Raw genomic sequence first — 18,353 nt, forward strand, 5'->3', positions numbered from 1 at the left:
CTCCTGTCTCTGTTTCAGGCTGCAGCCACCTCTGGCAGGTGTCCCATAGCACTGGGACAACTAGGCTCGGCCGGGTTCCTGGGTTGTAGCAGGGAAGTCACCTGCTGCATCAGCTTCTGCTGATGGGTTGTTAATTCCCCAATTAGCTGTTGCTGCAGCTGGGCCATCTGTTGGAGCAGCTGCTGCTGTCGTTGCTGCTGCTAGTTGGTGTTTTGCTCCACCATCCAGTTCAGCAGTAGCTCCATCGTTCCTCACCAGCTGGGCCCACCCTCACTAAGGCTATGGATGTCACTGTGGTGTAGGCGGGGCCCCTGGCAGGGAGGCCTAGTAGTTAGGTCCCCAGTTACCTAAGGGCTCAACGCAGAAGCCTTCAGGCTGCTCACTTGAGTCCGTAGCTTCAATTTGGGGGCGTGGTCCCCAGGAGTCCAGTTTTTCCCCTCCTTTGAGGGGTTTTCCTTGGGATTCTTCCCCCTTGTAGTTGTGGGAGGTGTTGGAGGCTACCTCTTCCTGTGGCTGACCTAAGGGCAGCTCTGGCACACACCCTGTGGGTGGCAGAAATTTATTAAGTAGATTTCTTTGCTGGAGTGGTGCCAATAATGTGAACAAACCACCTGGATACAGAAAATAATTCTAACAAATGTTTTGGACCTTTATATCAACTTCCATCCAATGATCTCAAAACATTTCAAAGTTATTCAGTTTAGCCCCATAATCTCCTACTGTGAGGTAGGTAAATATTATTGTCCTCATTTTATGGATGAGGAAAATGAGGTACAGACATGGTAGGAGTTCTTCCTATGTCACAGAGGCAATCTGTGGCAGGTGGTCTCCTGAATTAATAACTCTGTTCTTCCTCCCTACCTAATGCTGTCCATGTTAGGCCGCCAACACTGAATACCTTTATGTATCCCTTCCAGTCTACCCCCAGTTTTCTTCCCTTTCTCAGAATATGAGCTATTCCATAAACCACACTTAGAATCTTAAAAGGAATTATATTTCAAATTTCCTGATATCCATCCTGAAAAACTCTTTGAGCGTGAATTTCACAAGAAGCTGTACTTCCAGCCGAGTAGTAAAAAAAAGTATTTAAAGATTTTTTTTTTCTGGTTGAAACCATAGTGATGCCTTTTCCTCCTTCTCTGATAAAGTGCTTGTTTTTGCATGAATGAATCATGTTCTCAGATGTTAAATTCCGGAAAACAAACCATAATTAACACCCTTCACTACTGTTTGTACCTCGTTCCAGTATATCCAGAAACATTTAAGGATTTTTTCCCCATGCCTCTTAGAAGTATAAAACACTAGAACTGCAGGGATCCGCAATATGTCATCAAGTACTGTCTTCTTCCCTCAGGCACCACATAAACTATCTTTGATAGATGTTTGTCTAACTTGATCTTAAATATCTCCATTGATGGAGATTCCAAAACCTCACCATGCATTTTATTCCAGTGCTTAACCACCCTGATAGTTAGGAATTTTTTCCTAATGTCCAGCCTAATCCTCCCTCCCTGCAATGTAAGATCATTGTGCCTTGTCCCGTCATCAGAAGGCTGAAAGTACTAGGTCTATTTAAGGGTGGATGTTCCTATGTATGGAATGCTGAAAATAGCATTCATCCTTATGAATGTTGTTTGATGTCATTTTAGTTACATTTGCAGCTTCACCCATCTTCTCTCATCAAGCTTCATTTGAAGTTTAACTATGTCATTGATAACAGTGTTATCAAAGCCAAATATTTTAGCCTCTCAGGCATCCACTAAAGCTTCCAACCATCCTGCTGAGAATTGGAACATCCCTTCAACAGTGGCCAGACCTAACACTTTCCCTATTTGACTTTGAACTGTAATTAGATATGGAACCAAACATGCTAACAAACTTCAGTGAAAGAGAGGTTATTTGAAACGGGTTATCTCCAGTGTTTCCAACTACAGACATTAGTTTTGTGTATTGTTCTAAATGCCCAGCAATCAATGATCATAGTGATTTTTCATTCAGCTTAGGGTTGTATAATGCCACCTACTACTACAGTAAAAAGTGGAAACCAATGGAAAGACTTGAACATGAGCCTTACATGCTCACAGTGGCCCAAGCCAGGCAGCTTCATTTTGTACCAGCTGGAGTCTATGCATTGTCTTGACATTCAGCTCCAGGCACAGTGAACAACAATAGTCTATCCTGGAACTGATATATGTATGAATGACAGTAACTAGATCTTCAGCTGGGAAAAAGGGACTAAGTTGCCTAGCAAGAACTACTGTTGCAAAGGGGGTTTTGCCCCTATACAGCATGTGATTTCCAGACCAAAAGAAGAGATGGTGTGGGAGGAGGTAACTGTAGTCATTACTTCTCTCATTACATATGTACTTTGAATATTTGATCTATTCACAGAACCAATCACGCAACCTCAGTTGGTGGCAGCGTGTCAGAACTAGTAGTTCCACCTCACCCTTCTCATCAGCTGCCGATGTGGCTGGGGTAAGCTTCTACTTTGTATTCATCTGAGTTAAAGATGTCATTCAGTGTCCTAGCATCATTAAAGAGCAGCCTGTTCGTATTGGATCCTACTTGGTTAAACTGAATTATACGTGATAGGATTTTTTTCTAATCTGACTACCAGAACCATTGCCAGTATTTTACAGTCTACATTTTTAGGGAAATCATTTAATATTTTTATACCCACTTGGTACTTTCAGAAGCTTGAGAATTACAGTGATTAGGAACATCCTAATCATATGGGGTTCCAAACTTTCCCTTCCATAGCAGATTCAGCCATTTGTCTGCAAAATTATTATTAGCACATCTTTGGAGAGTTGTATCAGGACCCATCGAGGTCTGGACTCTTGCTGGCTTTTTGCAGGATGAATTACTTCCATAATTGCCTGCTTGTTATACTTCCGTCCCAAGGTTCTTTCTGTTCCTAAACTGGCTGTGGGAGCTCAACTGATTCAAAGAACTTACTGTATTCTGCAGCACATGAGCCGTTCCTGGCTGCATAAGTATTTGAGAAGAAATGTTTCTAAATGAAACATTTAAACATCAGTCTACGTTCTCCTTTTGCCAGACTATTTTATTAACTGAATCTGTCCAATGGCAATTGTTTTCTCTATTACTAATGGAAGATGGATCAGACTATCATTTCTAGCTTGTAATATTCTTTATCTTGTGGCTGCCATGTCATCAAAGAGCCTTTGATGTGTGTTTGTATAGTATTACAGTTCAGTCACCTGTTAAGTATTCTAATCTGTCTCTCTCCAATAATGCATCTAATCTGTCTCTCTCCAAAAATCTCATCTTGAAAAGAACATTTTACTGGTAGGCTGCATGTGCTAATTAGCTAACGACAAAGTCTAAAAATAGACAACAATTCAGTGCTTGAGAAGTTCAATACATTCCTTGAGGGCTCACAATGGTGAGCCTGGGACCAGAAAAGGCACTCCAGCTGAAATACAATTTAAAGTGCGAGTAAATTTTGTGGTCTTTTGAAACATGTAAATGGGCCCTGCTCCATTATTTGCCTTGTTGACTTTGGACCAGGCTTGGTGTGCCTATAGATAGGGTGGGGAGAAGGTCCAGGGGGTAGCATGCTAACCTGGGGTGTAGGACAGCCAGTTTCGATACCTTTTTCTATCACACACTTCCTAGGTGAATTTGAGTAAATTATTTAGACTCTGTGCCTCAGGTCCTCTGAGGTTTGCAGATACTATGGAGATGGGTGCTACATAAACTCCTCAAATAGATGTGGTCACTGCTGTACTATCACTGAAAACCTTCTCCTGATTGCCTATAAGTGGCAACTCCTATCACATTGCCTTAAAAGGAGTAGCTAAACAAATATGAATGATTTTGTCTTGTGCAGTCAGCAGTTGGGTTTCATTCATGAGAATATACTGTCAGAACTAGGTACTCTCTACACCCAAAACATTTTACCATCTGATGGAAAGTAGGGTGACAGCGGTCCTGTATTAGGCGGGACAGTCCCATATTTGGGACAGCAAAAAGGCATCCCTATTTCTTTTTTCAGGGACTAAAAGGCAGGTAGTTTCTTAAGTAGATATTGTAGTTTCTTTTGAAATTCTAAAATGGGGTCAGAGGAAAGAGGTCTGTAAAACGTGGTGTTGGAGAGTTGTCTGGCTGCCTACTGTTCATAGTGGCCGTGTCTACACTAGCCAAAAACTCGAAATGAAGTTTACTAATGAAGCGCTGAAGTACATATTCAGCACCTCATTAGCATGCGGGCGGCCGTGGCACTTCGAAATTGACACGGCTCATCCAGATGGGGCTCCTTTTCGAAAGGACCCCGCCTACTTCGAAGTCCCCTTATTCCCATCTGCTCATCTGCAGCAGCCGCAAGAAGCCCTGGGCTAAGGGCTGCTGCACGCGGCGGCCATAGAGCCCTGCAGGGGCTGGACAGAGCGTCTCTCAACCCCTCAGATGATGGCCGCCATGGAGGACCCCGCTATTTTGATGTAGTGGGACACAGATTGTCTACGCATGCCCTACTTCAATGCTGAACATTGAAATAGGCAGTAGGCAGAGCAGAAAAATATGTCAAGTGTACAGACAGAACCATGAACTCCCTGCAGGGGCTATTTGAATGAGTAGATGGGTGGAGTTAGTCTGCAACTTCAAAAACAACAAGAAGTCTTGTGGCACCTTATAGACTTACTACTATGAAAAAAAACTTACTCAGATCCAGAGAGACTTCATCTTTCATTCCAAATGAAAAAAGATGGACATTGTACCCAAGGGACTGACAGTGAAAAGCTCATTACGATGAACTTACTTCACTGATTATAGTGAGAAACTATGCCACACACTTTCTTAGGCTGCATCTACCCTATGAGATAAATTCAAATGTAATTCAGTTAGCTCAATTTTACCATGTGACTGTCTTCACTGCAAATACCATTAGCTTGGTTTTGGGTGCACTGATCTCAAGATTACAATATTGCAGTTACCTGATGGGTGTAGCATCAAGCTTGAATTCAGAAGTTCAAATACATGCAATTGTGGAAGAGCCATGTCTTAAAAGTGAATTTATTAGCCTCCAGAGGGGCCCTTCATGTCACCCATAATGCCCCCTCAGTGCTCCGCTCTGGGTGGTGCTCTCCAGTAACAGGAAGAGCCTGAATTTCCAGGAGGGAGCAGCGAGCCTTTAGCTGTGGGCTCATGTTAATTTATGACAGCCTGAGAAATGGCTTTTCTTTCTTTCTACACTGTTAGTGCTCTGAGTGCATCTGCCCATTCAAATAGCCCCTGCAGGGAGTTCATGGTTCTGTCTGTACACTTGACATTTTTTTCTGCTCTGCCTAATGCCTACTTCAATGTTCAGCGTTGAAGTAGGGCATGTGTAGACAATCCGCGTCCCACTACATCGAAATAGCAGGGTCCTCCATGGCAGCCATCAGCTGAGGGGTTGAGAGATGCTCTGTCCAGCCCCTGCAGGGCTCTATGGCCGCCACATGCAGCAGCCCTTAGCCCAGGGCTTCTCGCAGCTGTTGCTGCTGCAGCTGGGGGTCTATGCTGCGTGCACAGGGTCTGCAAGCGGTTGTCGGCTCTGTGGATCTCGTGCTCTGCAGGGAAAGTGTGTCTGGGAGGGGTCCTTTAAGGGAGCAGCTTGGGGCTTTGCTGGCCCCTTATTTCGACAGGTAGCGCTTGTGTGTGTGGATGCTCCGCATTTCCTTCGAGGGTGGCTCCTTTCGATGTTCTCCGTCGCTACTTCGACATTGAAAGTTGATGGCACCAGCCTTGGAGGGAGTGAAGATGATATGCGTCAAAGTAGCCTATTTCGATGTTCTTATGTCGAAATAGCCTACTTTGATGTCGTGTGCTAGTGTAGACATAGCCCCTAAGCAGTCCATTTTAGCTTCCTGGCACTTTGATCCCTTAACTGCACTCTGTAGTTCAGTGTGCTTCTCAGAAACTCTAGAGCCATTCAAATATAATTGCAGGGTCGGTGATATGCACTCCATCCCTGTGCTGCATCGTGACAAGTATCAGAGAGGCGGTGGAGTTAGTAGGCATCTTCAAAAACAACAAGAAGTCTTGTGGCACCTTATAGACTAACAGATATTTTGGAGCATAAGTTTTCATGGGCAAAGATCCGCTTCATCAGATGCATGCATGGCCGCTCGTGCATCTGATGAAGTGGGTCTTTGCCCACGAAAGCGTATGCTCCGGAATATCTGTTAGTCTATAAGGAACCACAGGACTTCCTATTGTTTTTATCCCTGTCTTGAGTTTGTTTGGCTGAGAGCACTGGAAGGTCATTGTGTAGCCACACACCATGGTTACTAAAGATCACTTGGGAACTCATCTAATATCTCTTTGGGTACTGGGAGCATGTATCATTTTCATGTAAATATCTCATAAATAGCCAAATTGAGCCAAAAGAACAATTTGTTTTACTGAATTTCTATGAAGGCCAACAGTCTAAAAAATGTAGCATACATGTCTAAGTCATACAAGTATCACAGCTGCTGATTCTCCAGTGCTTGCAGTATCCTTATCAAAAAGAATGGAGGGTAGTTTCTTAAAGTTACGAGGTTCCTAAAGATGCAGATAGGCACAAGTCTTGCTAGACGTCTAAGGGCCTAGCTCCCATTGATTGTTTAGCTTTAAGATACTAAAACCAAATGAAAGAAAATCTAATGTGTGCTTATTTTAGATCAGAGCTGAAATACTGTGTTAACCGAGAACAGGGAATTACTCAGAGACAATTAGGCAAAGTAAAGATGGGGCAGGGGGAGAAAGAACTTCTTGCTTCCGCTGGCTTAAATTTAGATTTTTACAGCTACATCTCCAGCACATGGCAATGCATTCACTGAAGCCTGTAGGAGTGCTGTCACTAAAACCACCCTTTTAGTTCTCAAATTTTAATCTTCACTCCTCCTTCTAGCTTACGCTTTCCTTTCAGTTCATGTGAAATCCTTCCGGGGAGTAAGAAAATAAATCATATAAACTGGTCCAGATTGGGGCAACATGCCACTCTTTACAGTTGCTCATCTTCATTTCAGAAAGTGTCAGGCAGTTGCACATGGGAACTGTACAGGGCCAAATCATCTCACTGTGGTTAAAGCATGGAACTGGATTCAGGAGTCACTGGAACAAATTCTGGATTCACTGTGTGATGTTGGGCAAGTCCCCACCTTTAAACAAAGATAGTATTAAACTCCTCCATATGGGGGTTGTCAGACCAGAATACCCAACGAACAGGCCCTCCAAGAGGGTGGGAGGAAGGGGGAAACTGCCCCAGGGCCCAGCAATTCAAAAGGGCCAGGGCTTCCCCTCTGTTGCTATTGTGTCAGTGGCTGGCATTCCAGGACCTTTAAATTGCCACTGGAGCCCTACACAGCACACTTCAGACTGTCTGGGGACGGCTAGCCCCAGCCCTGCCCTTTCTGGGGGCACAGAGCACCCCTCCCTCCTGCCTTGCCCCAGGGCCCAGTGAGCATGTCAGCCCTACTGCTGATGAGAAACGTGGTCTGGCTCCAGTTCAACACTTATGCATGTGTTTTCTTTTAAGCATGTGAATGGTCCCCCCTAAAATAATCCAAATCAGTGACGTCACTGAGATCACTCACGTGCTGAAACACCCTGTTTGCTGAAGTACTGTATTGAACGGAGGCCTTCACGCAGGGTGACTGTATTTCCCTGGACTGAATACGGGACACCTGGTAAAACTGCTCATATTCAAGTGAGTTCAAGGGCGCTCAGTCAGAACTATGCAGTACAAAAGTTCAAATTAACATCAAGTTACCTGAGCCCCTGTTAGAAAGAAATGCTGCCCAGCTGGACTCCCTGTATTTGCCTTATCATCTTTCAGGGCTGCGTGGGGAGTGGCGACTGCGCATTCATGCTCACACACCTCTCTCACTCGAGGGCAGGGGTGACTGACTAAGCTGACCCAATCCTCCCTGCCCAGCACTCTCAGCCCTCCAGCCTGGCTGGGCTGCTAGGACAGGCCTGCCTTTCCTGGTACCTGGTGACACATCTTCTCAAGGTAACACGTGCAGGGTCACAGGCCCCACCCCTCAGATTTCTGTCAGGGTTCACACCAGAACATGGCCAGCAGCAGCCGTTCAGTACTGTGAGTGGGGGAAGGGATGGGAGCTTCCAGCTGAATGGGGGTATGGGTGGGAACAGAGATGACCTGGCCTATGTTTTTCCAGATATCATCTCTTCCCTCCCATCCTGCCCCACACTCCGCTCTAGCTAGAAGCGCCTTCTCCCTTCCTGCCCCAAGAATGGGAGCTAACATCTCCAAGCTCCTGCTGCTGGCCACTGACACGCCCCAGCCACCTCCTGACTACAGCATGGGAAGGAAGGGGATAAGCCCTAAGGATGCACTGAGCACCAGGGCCCAGAGAACCTGACTGCAGGGGATTTAGTGACCCTGGGGGGTGGCCAGTCAGCAGACAATGGTGCCTAGGGGACAGAGCAACCCCACGTTCCCTGAGGACAGGACCTATGACAGTGGGGACAGGGGGCGGCATGTAAAGAGAGTGTTAAGCACCCTTGGACTGGAGATTAATGCCTTGTCTTAATCCAAAGGCACAATGGAGCACAATTCACTGTGTATACACACACATCTCATGTTACACATTCTTTTTGCCTTATTTCTTTGCTAAATGGAAAGCAAGGCACCTCTCCTCATCCCGCCAAAGCAAGCCACATATGATGCAATAAGTAAAACACTGCTAAGAGCTGATTAGCATGATTCTTTTCAAAAAGCAAACTATGTGACATTTTTTGCAGAACAAAGATACAATAAACTTAACAGGGTAAGTCTGAAAAAAAAATCCAACTTACGTCGCTTGTAAGTAAAAGCAGCAATCATGGCATTAGCTGCTTCTGCTAATGTAGCCAGTCAATAGCAGAAACTTTGCTCATCATTTCAGATGCAGTCATATCACATGCAATCAAGTAGTTTATTTTGCAGAAGAAAATGCAGAAATGCCTTACTTCATTGTTGCTTAAGCTCTTGGGTCTGGTTCCAATATCTCAAAGTCTTGACAATAATCACCATACTGCACGCTGCCAGCATTTGCAAATGCCTTATAAGCCGATTTAAATTTATTTCACACTTTATAAAAAAAATTGGAGGTTTTGCTACTGGATAGATGTTTATGTTTTTGGATCGTGAAGCACTAAGTTTCCTGATCCACCCTGATTTCTACCCCTTGTGTCTCATTTTTCTCATAGCTTTAACAAAACAGAATAGTAAATGCAGCTCATATGTTATAAGTGTAGGGAATGTGGCAGAAGGAATGCAGTGCTGCTGAAGGCTGGGAGGAATGAGTCTCCCAGAGGTCATCTGCATAAGAATGCAAAGGTGTGCATGTGTGATACCTTTTCAGGCAAAGCCTAATGGGTAGCAAGTAAGCCATGAGATTTGGTCTATTGTAAACATGTAGTTGTAAAATCACAATTTAAGCTGACACTTAATGCGGGAGTTGTGAGATCTCACCAATGCTCTGGGTTGTTGTGGGGGACAGGGCAGTCGCCTTAGCTGTGTAAGACATTGATTACACAGGGCTCCCTGGTTTAAAGCATTGTGAGAGAGAGGGGAGGGGTACTGGTTGAGCCAGCTTGCTGAGTGCCTTGGCCCTGCCTATGCCTTGGCCATATAGCTATAAGCCTGGCTTGACTAACCCTCCCCACCTGTTAAAAGATAGAGCTGGATACTAGGGTGTTTGTGAAACCCCACACTAGAGATACTGAGAGCTGAAATCACAGAGTGGCAGCTGAGGCCACACAGAGCTGAAATCACTGGGTTCTGCCTTAGGGCAGTCCCAAGCAGTGGGGTTAGGACCGGTGGACAAGAGCAGGACCTGCGGGTGGCCTGTAGGCGCGGCGGTAGATGACGGCAGGCGGCCGGTAGGAGCGGCGGCGGCGGTAGACGACGGCGACCAGCGGGCGGCTGGTAGGAGCGGCAGCAGACAACAGCGACTGGCAGACGGCTGGTGACAGCAAGGGGAGGCTACAGACAAGTGGACAGCTAGTATTGCCCTGGTGATGTATCTGTGGGCTTTGAGTTTGGGACTGCACCGCAGAGGGTACACCCTGTAACTGTGTGTGTGTGGAAAAGGGCCAAGAGCCCCAGCAAGAGACTGGGTTCTACTGCATATGGGGATGGTATCTGGGCAAAAGGGGTTTTGTCTCTTCTGTGCTGAGATATACTGCATCTGTCGCTGTAACCTTGGGGTAGGTTACGGTCATTAAACAAGCCATTTCTATCTCAGACTCTGTGCTTGCGAGGGCGGGGGAGAGCCGCCTTACAGGCACCCAGCACAGGGGGTGAAATTGTCCCAGGCCACTGGATGGGGGCTCGAGCCGGTTGGTTGTATCCTTGATAGGAAAACCCCACAAGAGTTGAACCCGGCCCTTCTGGCAGGCGTCTGGCGTTAACAGAAGGGTTACATAAGCAACTCTAGTATTCTTCTGCTAGAATTTGGTGTGCATCTAGAGGGAAGCTTCACATTTCCTAAAAGTCTGTGGCTGTGTCTACACGTGCCACTTCTTCTGAAAGCAGTGTGGTAATGAGCCCTCTGGAAGATGCTAATGAGGCACACAGATGTAAATTTCCTGCACCTTATCAGCATGTGGACATGTGGTTCAGAGTCCGGAAGAAGCTCTTCTGGACCCCAAAATGCACGTGCAGAAGTGCGGCCCATGGGGATGTTCTGGAAGGATGGTTTTGAGGAAGAAGGGGCTTCCAGAAGGAGGGTTTCCTTCCAGAAGATCCCCGCAGGCTGCGTGTCTGCACAGGTATTTTGGAATCTGGAACCACATGCCCATATGTTAATGAGGTGCGGGAAATTTACGTCCCACCTCATTAGCATCTTCTGGATGGCTTATTACCATGCCGCTTCCGGCTGTGTGTGTGTGACAAGCGGAAGAAATTCAGAGGCTGTGAAGGAGGCAAGATGCTGGAAGGGGAATGTGATGTGTGTTTTCACCCTTATATAGAACAAACCCTTTAAAAACAACATTCAATTTAAATCTGCTTCTTACTAGCATTAAAAACTGCAATTGCCTGTTACATAGAACACATTGCACGAGTAAACAGTCAGGAATACAAATGTCTTTGGAATGTATAGGCAAGCTTGACAGAAGTGTTCCTGAAATTTACTCCTGAAACTTTTACAAAGAGAACCAGTTAAGCGTGCAGAACTTGTGTCTGAAAGTGCAAATACCAGAGCTGTGATATACAAATTCTGTGGTACAAAATCTTTTTTATGGTAGGTACCACTTTCAAAAAAACAACACTATATACACATCTTCCTCTATCTTACATTTCTTAGCAGTTCTTATCTGGAAAAACATTCCCACTGACATTAACGTTAACAGGAGGGTCATGCTCTCTCTCCCTCTTGGCAGTCACGCAATACTGAGTAGAATGTCTTCATGTCACCCTCCTACATGCAAGCACCCAACAGCATTTGGCCCTATTTTTCCCCATAAAAAAAGAGAACCGTTCTTCACTCTAAATTACTTCTATTTTTTTATCAAAGAAACAAAGATACAGACTTGAGTCAATGAAAGGACTTAATCTTGTGCTTAACTTTAAACCAACAGGATGTAATCACATGCAATACAGTAACATAACACGTTTGAGTGGTTAGCTGAATTAGGGTTATTCTGTCTTCTGAGAGAGAGGGAGAGAGAGTTTCTATCCAGTGACCAATTCTGACTTTCAGAATCCAAACTAAAATCCCAAATAGCTGCTGCCTGACCCCACTACTATCTGCAGGCAGCAAAGAGTGTCTCCTGTTTAAAGTTGCAGTATATAAAAAGCAGAATGACCTCATTTCTCCAGTTACACCTCTACCAATAGAGACCTAATAGATAAAACAATACAAACAGGTGGTCTTGTGCTCCTCATCAGGAGCCCTTTTATTCCTCTCTCCCTCCAAGAGGGCCCACGACTGTTTCTCCTTGGCCATGTCTACACTAGCCAAAAGCTTCAAAATTGCCATGCAAATGGCCATTTCAAAGTTTACTAATGAAGCACTGAAATGCATATTCAGCACCTCATTAGCATGCGGGCAGCCGCGGCACTTCGCAATTGATGCGGCTCGCTGCCGTGCGGCTTGTCCAGACGGGGCTCCTTTTCGAAAGGACCCCACCTACTTCGAAGTCCCCTTATTCCCATCTGCTCATAGGAATAAGGGGACTTCGAAGTAGCCGGGGGCGTTTCGAAAAGGAGCCCCGTCTGGACGAGCCACGCGTGTTTAACAGAGAGAAATCACTAGGGCCAGCATAGCTCCCTGTCCCAGATATGGGACAGGGAGATGTGGTAGGGGAGGGGCGGCTCCACCAAGCCCTGGGAAGCCAGGAGGGAGGTGGCAGCCACTGGCCCTCTTCAGGAGCCCGGGGGAAATGGCAGTCCCTAGAGCTCCCGAGGAGCCTGGGAAGTGGAAGCCACCAGTGCTCCCTGAGCCCCAGCAAAGTGGTAGCCACTGGCCCTCCCCCAGGAGCTCCAGGAAAGTGATAGGGATGTAGCAGCTACCCACACTCCCCAACCAGCAGCTGCACCTGCACAGCTGCTGACAGAAAAGGTCAGCGGGGACAGAGCCCAAATAACGGGACGATTAGTCCCTTTTAAATAATAAGTAGGGACACCTTTTTGGTGTCCCAAATATGGGACCGTCCCACCTGATAGCGGACAAATGGTCACCTTCGGAATCGCCACAAAGTTCTGTCCCCTAAGACTGAGCCAACTGCCTACCACTACAGCTGGGCCTACACTTGCCCCCAGCTTTGAAGGGGGCGTGTTAGTCAGGGCGATGGGAGAAGTGCCAGCATGTGTATAGTTGCAGGTACTTCCAGGTGCCTGCGCTACTTCGAAGCCCCTTTACTCCTCAAAATTTGATTCTGGGGCAAGTTTTATGCCAGATCCCCTGTGCTGTGACTGACTATGGCGCCCCAGAATTTGAGGAGTAAAGGGACTTTGAAGTAGCGCGGACACTTCGCAGTGCCCACAGCTACACACATGCCACCACTTCAAAGTCTCGAGCTTCAAAGTTGCCATGGCGGAAAATTGCCCTAATGAAGTGCTGTGTATTCACCCCAGCACTTCATTAGTAATCTCCCATGGCCCTGATTACCATGCTCCCTTCAAAGTTGGGGCGAGTGCAGACAAGCCCTGCGTGTTCTGTCCCAAAATTCCCTGCGAGAGCCCGAATCCTGTCAACATAACCTGCATACAGCTGGCAGAGCTAAGTCAACAGTGTCCATGATTTCTTTTAATATGTAACTTCACAAGACCATTTTCTCAGATGGTAACTAATTGTAATCTTTCAGCCTTACGAGAAGTTAAATGGCACGGTATCTTTATCCTGAAATTGGTATCTATAGCTTCACGCATAAAATAATATAATTAGAGAATGGATCTGTTGTTCTAGTTTGAGTCAAACTCCATGAACTTTGGGCCTGGGTCTGCCCTCAGAGAAATCAGTGCAAGTTTGGGTTGGGAAAGGCTGGATATGAGTTTGGGGCTGGCTTTCATCTTTCCAAGGGGCTGAATCACAACCCCAGACCCAAACCCCTGCAAACTGTTTAGATCCAGAGCTGAACTCTGCCCCCAAAACAATCTCTACAAATAACAAAGGAGCACAGATTCATTCTGAAAAAGGCTGAGCCTCTCAGTATTGACTGTTCAGATGAAAAAACCTATTCAGCAAGATACAAGATGGAAGAAAAAAAAAAACCCTTAAAAAGGCTGAGAAGCAAATGGTGATCAGGGAAGAGGTGATGCATCACCAACCGCTAGAACTGTGCCAATTCATATGCCTTTGTCCTACTTAGCACAGTAAGTGTCCCAATACTGTAGATTATTTTATTTTCTATCCCTTGAATGGGACAAAGAGGTGTGACATTGGCCTTTGTGTTTTTGTTTTCTGCGGTGATTTAAAATACATGGATTGTATCCTTAGCTTTTCTCACCTGGCTTCTGTGGGCAAGATGCAATTGACGTCTGTGAGCTCCTTTCCCCTTTTCCACACTCCTTTCATCCTCGGGCTCTGATGCCTCTTGCCATTGGGCTGGAATAGTGGATTCTGCCCTCTGCAGTCTGCTCTTCCATATTCTCTCCCTTCACTTTTGAGAAAATACATCAGAAATCTTTTAAACACAGTTAACCAGGGTGCTCCAGTTCTCAGCCCAGCTTTTCCTTTAACATTTATGCACGCCATAGATGTGTGTAACATATTGTCACATCTCTTCATTCACTAGTTCAACCCCTATATAATGTTAACCTTCCATGCTCAAAGAACAGTTAGGAAAAATTTCCCACATAGTAGTCACGTATATCCAGCAATGCAGTCAGAGCTGCATAAGTGCTTAGGGGGAAGACAATAACTTGTCTGCTGAAATCTAACTCTGTCCCCTGCAATTAGTTTATTTCTTTACTCAATTCAAGTAGCTGATGGGGCGGGAAAGTGGCCAGATAGCTCCATCTGGAGATTCCCCAGTCAACACCTCTGCAATCCCAAACAAAGCGGGTGTATTGTGGTTTGGGCATCATGCTCTAATAGCTGCTTGGAATATGGCCCCCTTGGGGAGCCTTAGTCAGTCACAGCAAAGGGAGTCTGGCATAAAACTTGCCCCAGAGTAATGTAGCAGCAACTGGCTCTCTTCGGGTTTCCACTCTCAGCTGTGGAAGCTGGGGGCAGCCAAGATTCTGGGCCGGAAAGAGGAGACTGACTGCCGTTGGGAAAGTCCGGTTCTACATACAGAGCTGAGCCACAGGCGGGGCTGGGGGGATAGTTTTCTGGTACTGTTTTCTGTCTTCTAACTTGTTCTCGCTTCTGATGATAAACATTAGTACTTGGATGTGGGGAGGGACATCATAGAAAATGCCTGTTCCTTTTCTAGCAAATTGTCCCATTTTGTCAGAGATCCTCACCAAGGGGACAACCCAAAAAGGAGGTTCAGATTACTTTGGATAAGTGCCTAATTGTTTGGATATTGAGCTGAAGCTTTTCTTTATCTCTTCAGTCTGTGCAGCTGGGCTAGAAATCTCATGATCTGTCTGCTTAGCTCATGGAAAAAAATGAGGAAGAAGGGTGCTTTCAAAAGTGAGGTTTCCTTTCGAATGAACCCATCTACACAGCTGTTTTGGCTTTCAAAATCAGCTCTTCTGGAATTGAGATCCTGCATGAGTATGCAAATGAGGCATGAGCTATTTAAATCTGTGCCTCATTTGCATTTTTGATCTCCTGTATTTGTGTGCCCCTTCCGAAACGGTGGGGCAGTGTGGCCAGAGGCTTTGTGTCAAGTTTCTAGGTTAAGTAATTCATTATAGATGGTCTTTTACAGTAGGATCCATTTAAAAAAAATCAGGAGGTATTAAAGAGTTAGCATCCCTCTTTTTATAAACAGAGAAATCCACACTCAGAATTCTAGGGCTGATTCTGGCATGGAGTGGTCAGAGGCGTGTCTTACCCTGTCTCATCCTGACTCTTCCCCCTGCTCCTATCCTGCCACATCTCCTCTGGCTGCAATATCCCTCTTCTATCAAGTCCCCCCGAATCCTCCCACTTCAGGTGCCAGCTACAGATTCATTTAGGCCACATCTACAGAGCATTCCCCTTCCGGCAGGGGAATGCAAACGAGCGAGATAGGAAATTCAAATGAAGCATGGATTTACGTATCTCATGTCTCATTTGCACATTCTTGCACGATCGCACTTCTGGAAGAGACTTTTCTGGAAGCAAAATCAGCCATGTAGATGGGGTTCCTTCAGGGAAAAAAAACAAACAAACCATTCTTTTCGAAAGAACCTTCTTCCCAAAACAAACATGGAAGAAGGATTCTTTCGAAAATGTTCTCTCCCTCCCCCAAAGGAATCCCATCTATCCAGCTGTTTTTGTTTTCAGAAAAGCATTTTCTGGAAGCACGATCACATGAGAACATATAAATGAGGCATGAGATATGTAAATCCATGCTTCATTTGAATTTTCAGTCTCACTCGTTGGCATGCACCTGCTGGAAGGGGAACACTTGATAGATGTGGCCTGAATGAATCTGCTGCTGGCACCTGAAGTGGGAGCAGGGTTGAAACTTAAAAAATCCAGCCTGATGCAGACACCTGGCATTGGATATTTCAGTCAGAAAAATCAAAGTTTGGCAAAATTGTAATCCACTGAAATCAGGGTCCCATAATGGGAAGTATGAGGCAATCTTAACGATAGCAGTTATTACCAGCTTGCCTATACTAAAATGATTAAGCAGCTAACACAGGCTAAATAGATAACTAACTAGATAAATATCTTTCAAGAGGCCTAGAACAAATGTGAGTTAAAAGGAGATCAAATTATTTTCTGATTTAAAGTATAAAATTGGGAATTTCTTTTGTCTTTCTACCCTCTCCCAAAGTGCTATATAGATGGATATAGATACGATTGCTTTAAGATATTTGTTTTAATTTGTATCAGCCCATAGACTTTCTGGCCAGCAGAGATCATCATGATCCAGGAGTCAGCAACCTTTCTGAGGCAGAGTGCTGAAATTTGATCTTTTGATCTCTACGTAGTGTCTGAATGCTGGGGATGCTTTTTAAGGTCACTAATTGCCCTACTTACAACAGCTTCATTAATAAATAAATAAAGATGCAGAGCTCTACTGTTTACATGGCAGTTGGTAGCAGTAGCTGGTCTTTTGTTAATCCACAGATGGCATGGCTTTGAGCAAGCTTCTGGATGCATGGGCGATGGGGGCAGGGCTGAGCTCCCACCTAGCTTGCTGATGAAATTTGGCTCATGCACTTCTGTTGGCACCCATGTCATGGGGTTGCTGACCCCTGACTTAATCTGACCTCTGGCACACACTGGAAGCCAAAGCACATCACCGACCCACTCCTGTGACAGACCCGTAACTTTGGTGGTGTTACTGAAGACTTCAAATCATGATTTAAACAACTCCTCTCTCTCCCTAGAGTTTACCCCCTCTGCTTTATTCATGTTTGCAAAGCTAGTAGCCTGCTAGAGCTCAGGGATTCCTAACCTATGGATCAGGACCCAAACATGGGCTGCCATTACATTTCCTAAGGGTTGCCTGCTTGAGTGGCCATGTAACTCTTTCAGGAGCCATTTGCAGCTCCCACTGCTTCTGCCACTCACTCCTCCAGCTCCCAGTCCCTGCCCTGCTGCACTGAAATGGAACTCAGTTTAATTGGTTCAGTGCCCACCAGGAAGTTTCTGGTTGTTAAACCAATTAAATTGTGCCCCATTTCAGCACAGCAGAGAAGGGAACAGCCCACACTGCAGGCAGGGGAAGGGAGTAGGAGGGCTGCAGGGAGCCCTGTGGTGGAGGAGGTGGCAGCCCGGCAAAGGAGCAGTGAAGAGGCAGCAGCAGGGCTCATGTGACATAGGTGGGAGTGGCGGTTTGGGCTATGAGGAGTTTAAGCTTGGGGAAGGGAAAATCAAGATTTAAAAAAAATTCCCAGAGGAGGAACGTCCCCCCAGTTTGAATTGCCTTAGGTCACAAAGTCTTAATGAACTGTCAAAATACATTGCCGTCTCAAAATGTTTGGGAACCACTGCTAGCTAAAAGGAAACAAAATCAGAAATGTAATTTGAAATGTTCTCAGCTTTAGTATACTGTTGCTTCTATATAATCTCCTGGTTCTAAGACATAAAACAAATGCATGACTTAGGACACTGTAAAGATGGACCAGGAACATTAGAGACTTGGAAGAAGGGTTTTCCTTTTCCTTTCTTATGGTTTGACAACAGTCAGTTTTAATGTTCTGCTGGAACTGGGCTAGAAAATGAATCATCCATGGGAAGCAAAATCTTATTTGTTTGCTTTTCTAATTCACCAAAGTTTAATTAGTGTAATAAAAGCTACTGGGAAATTTTTCAAGCATTTTTGAACCAACCTCCCTTCCCTGCTGATTCATCAAAACCAAAACTATAAATGAAACAAGGCTGTTTGATGAGTCTTCTTCATTAAAACAGTATTGAGAACAAATTCTAAAATTATCAAAATGCCTTGCTTTGACATTTTCAGAGTGAAAAATTTCTAATGTCCAAATGATTTGCTTTAAATTTTAGTAAACTGAGACTAAAATTAGTTAACAAAAATCAAAATTGAAAGATTATCAAAAGGTTTTGAGTGATCCAAGCCAAAAACATTTTCGGATTTTCAGTCGATGATCATTTCAGATTTTAACTTTTCATCCTGATTTGTGAGAAAAAAATTTGTCAATGTCTCAAAACACTTTCGAAGGATGGACAAATCAGTTTTTCACTCAGCTCTGACTGGAATATGGAAACTAAGCTGCTAAAGAAGAGATTATTAATTATCATTGCATTATTGTTATCTTTTTATGAGCTTTTTCC

The 18,353-nt window shown here is 45.0% G+C and overlaps 1 protein-coding gene across 6 annotated transcripts in view; it reads left to right on the forward strand.

Moving 5' to 3' along the window:
- COL8A1 (collagen type VIII alpha 1 chain) overlaps nucleotides 1-18,353 on the forward strand; it is a 143,429-nt gene that overhangs the window by 78,404 nt on the left and 46,672 nt on the right. For 4 of the 6 annotated variants that reach the window (XM_074999700.1, XM_074999682.1, XM_074999728.1 and 1 more), the window contains one exon: nucleotides 2,392-2,478. The exons of the other annotated variants lie outside the window; for them this stretch is intronic. The gene's annotated coding sequence lies outside the window, so the exon portion shown is untranslated. The remainder of the gene's footprint in view (nucleotides 1-2,391; nucleotides 2,479-18,353) is intronic. 6 annotated transcript variants of the gene reach the window in all.

Source organism: Carettochelys insculpta, chromosome 1, assembly GCF_033958435.1.
Source record: "Carettochelys insculpta isolate YL-2023 chromosome 1, ASM3395843v1, whole genome shotgun sequence".
In the NCBI taxonomy this organism is placed as follows: domain Eukaryota; kingdom Metazoa; phylum Chordata; order Testudines; family Carettochelyidae; genus Carettochelys; species Carettochelys insculpta.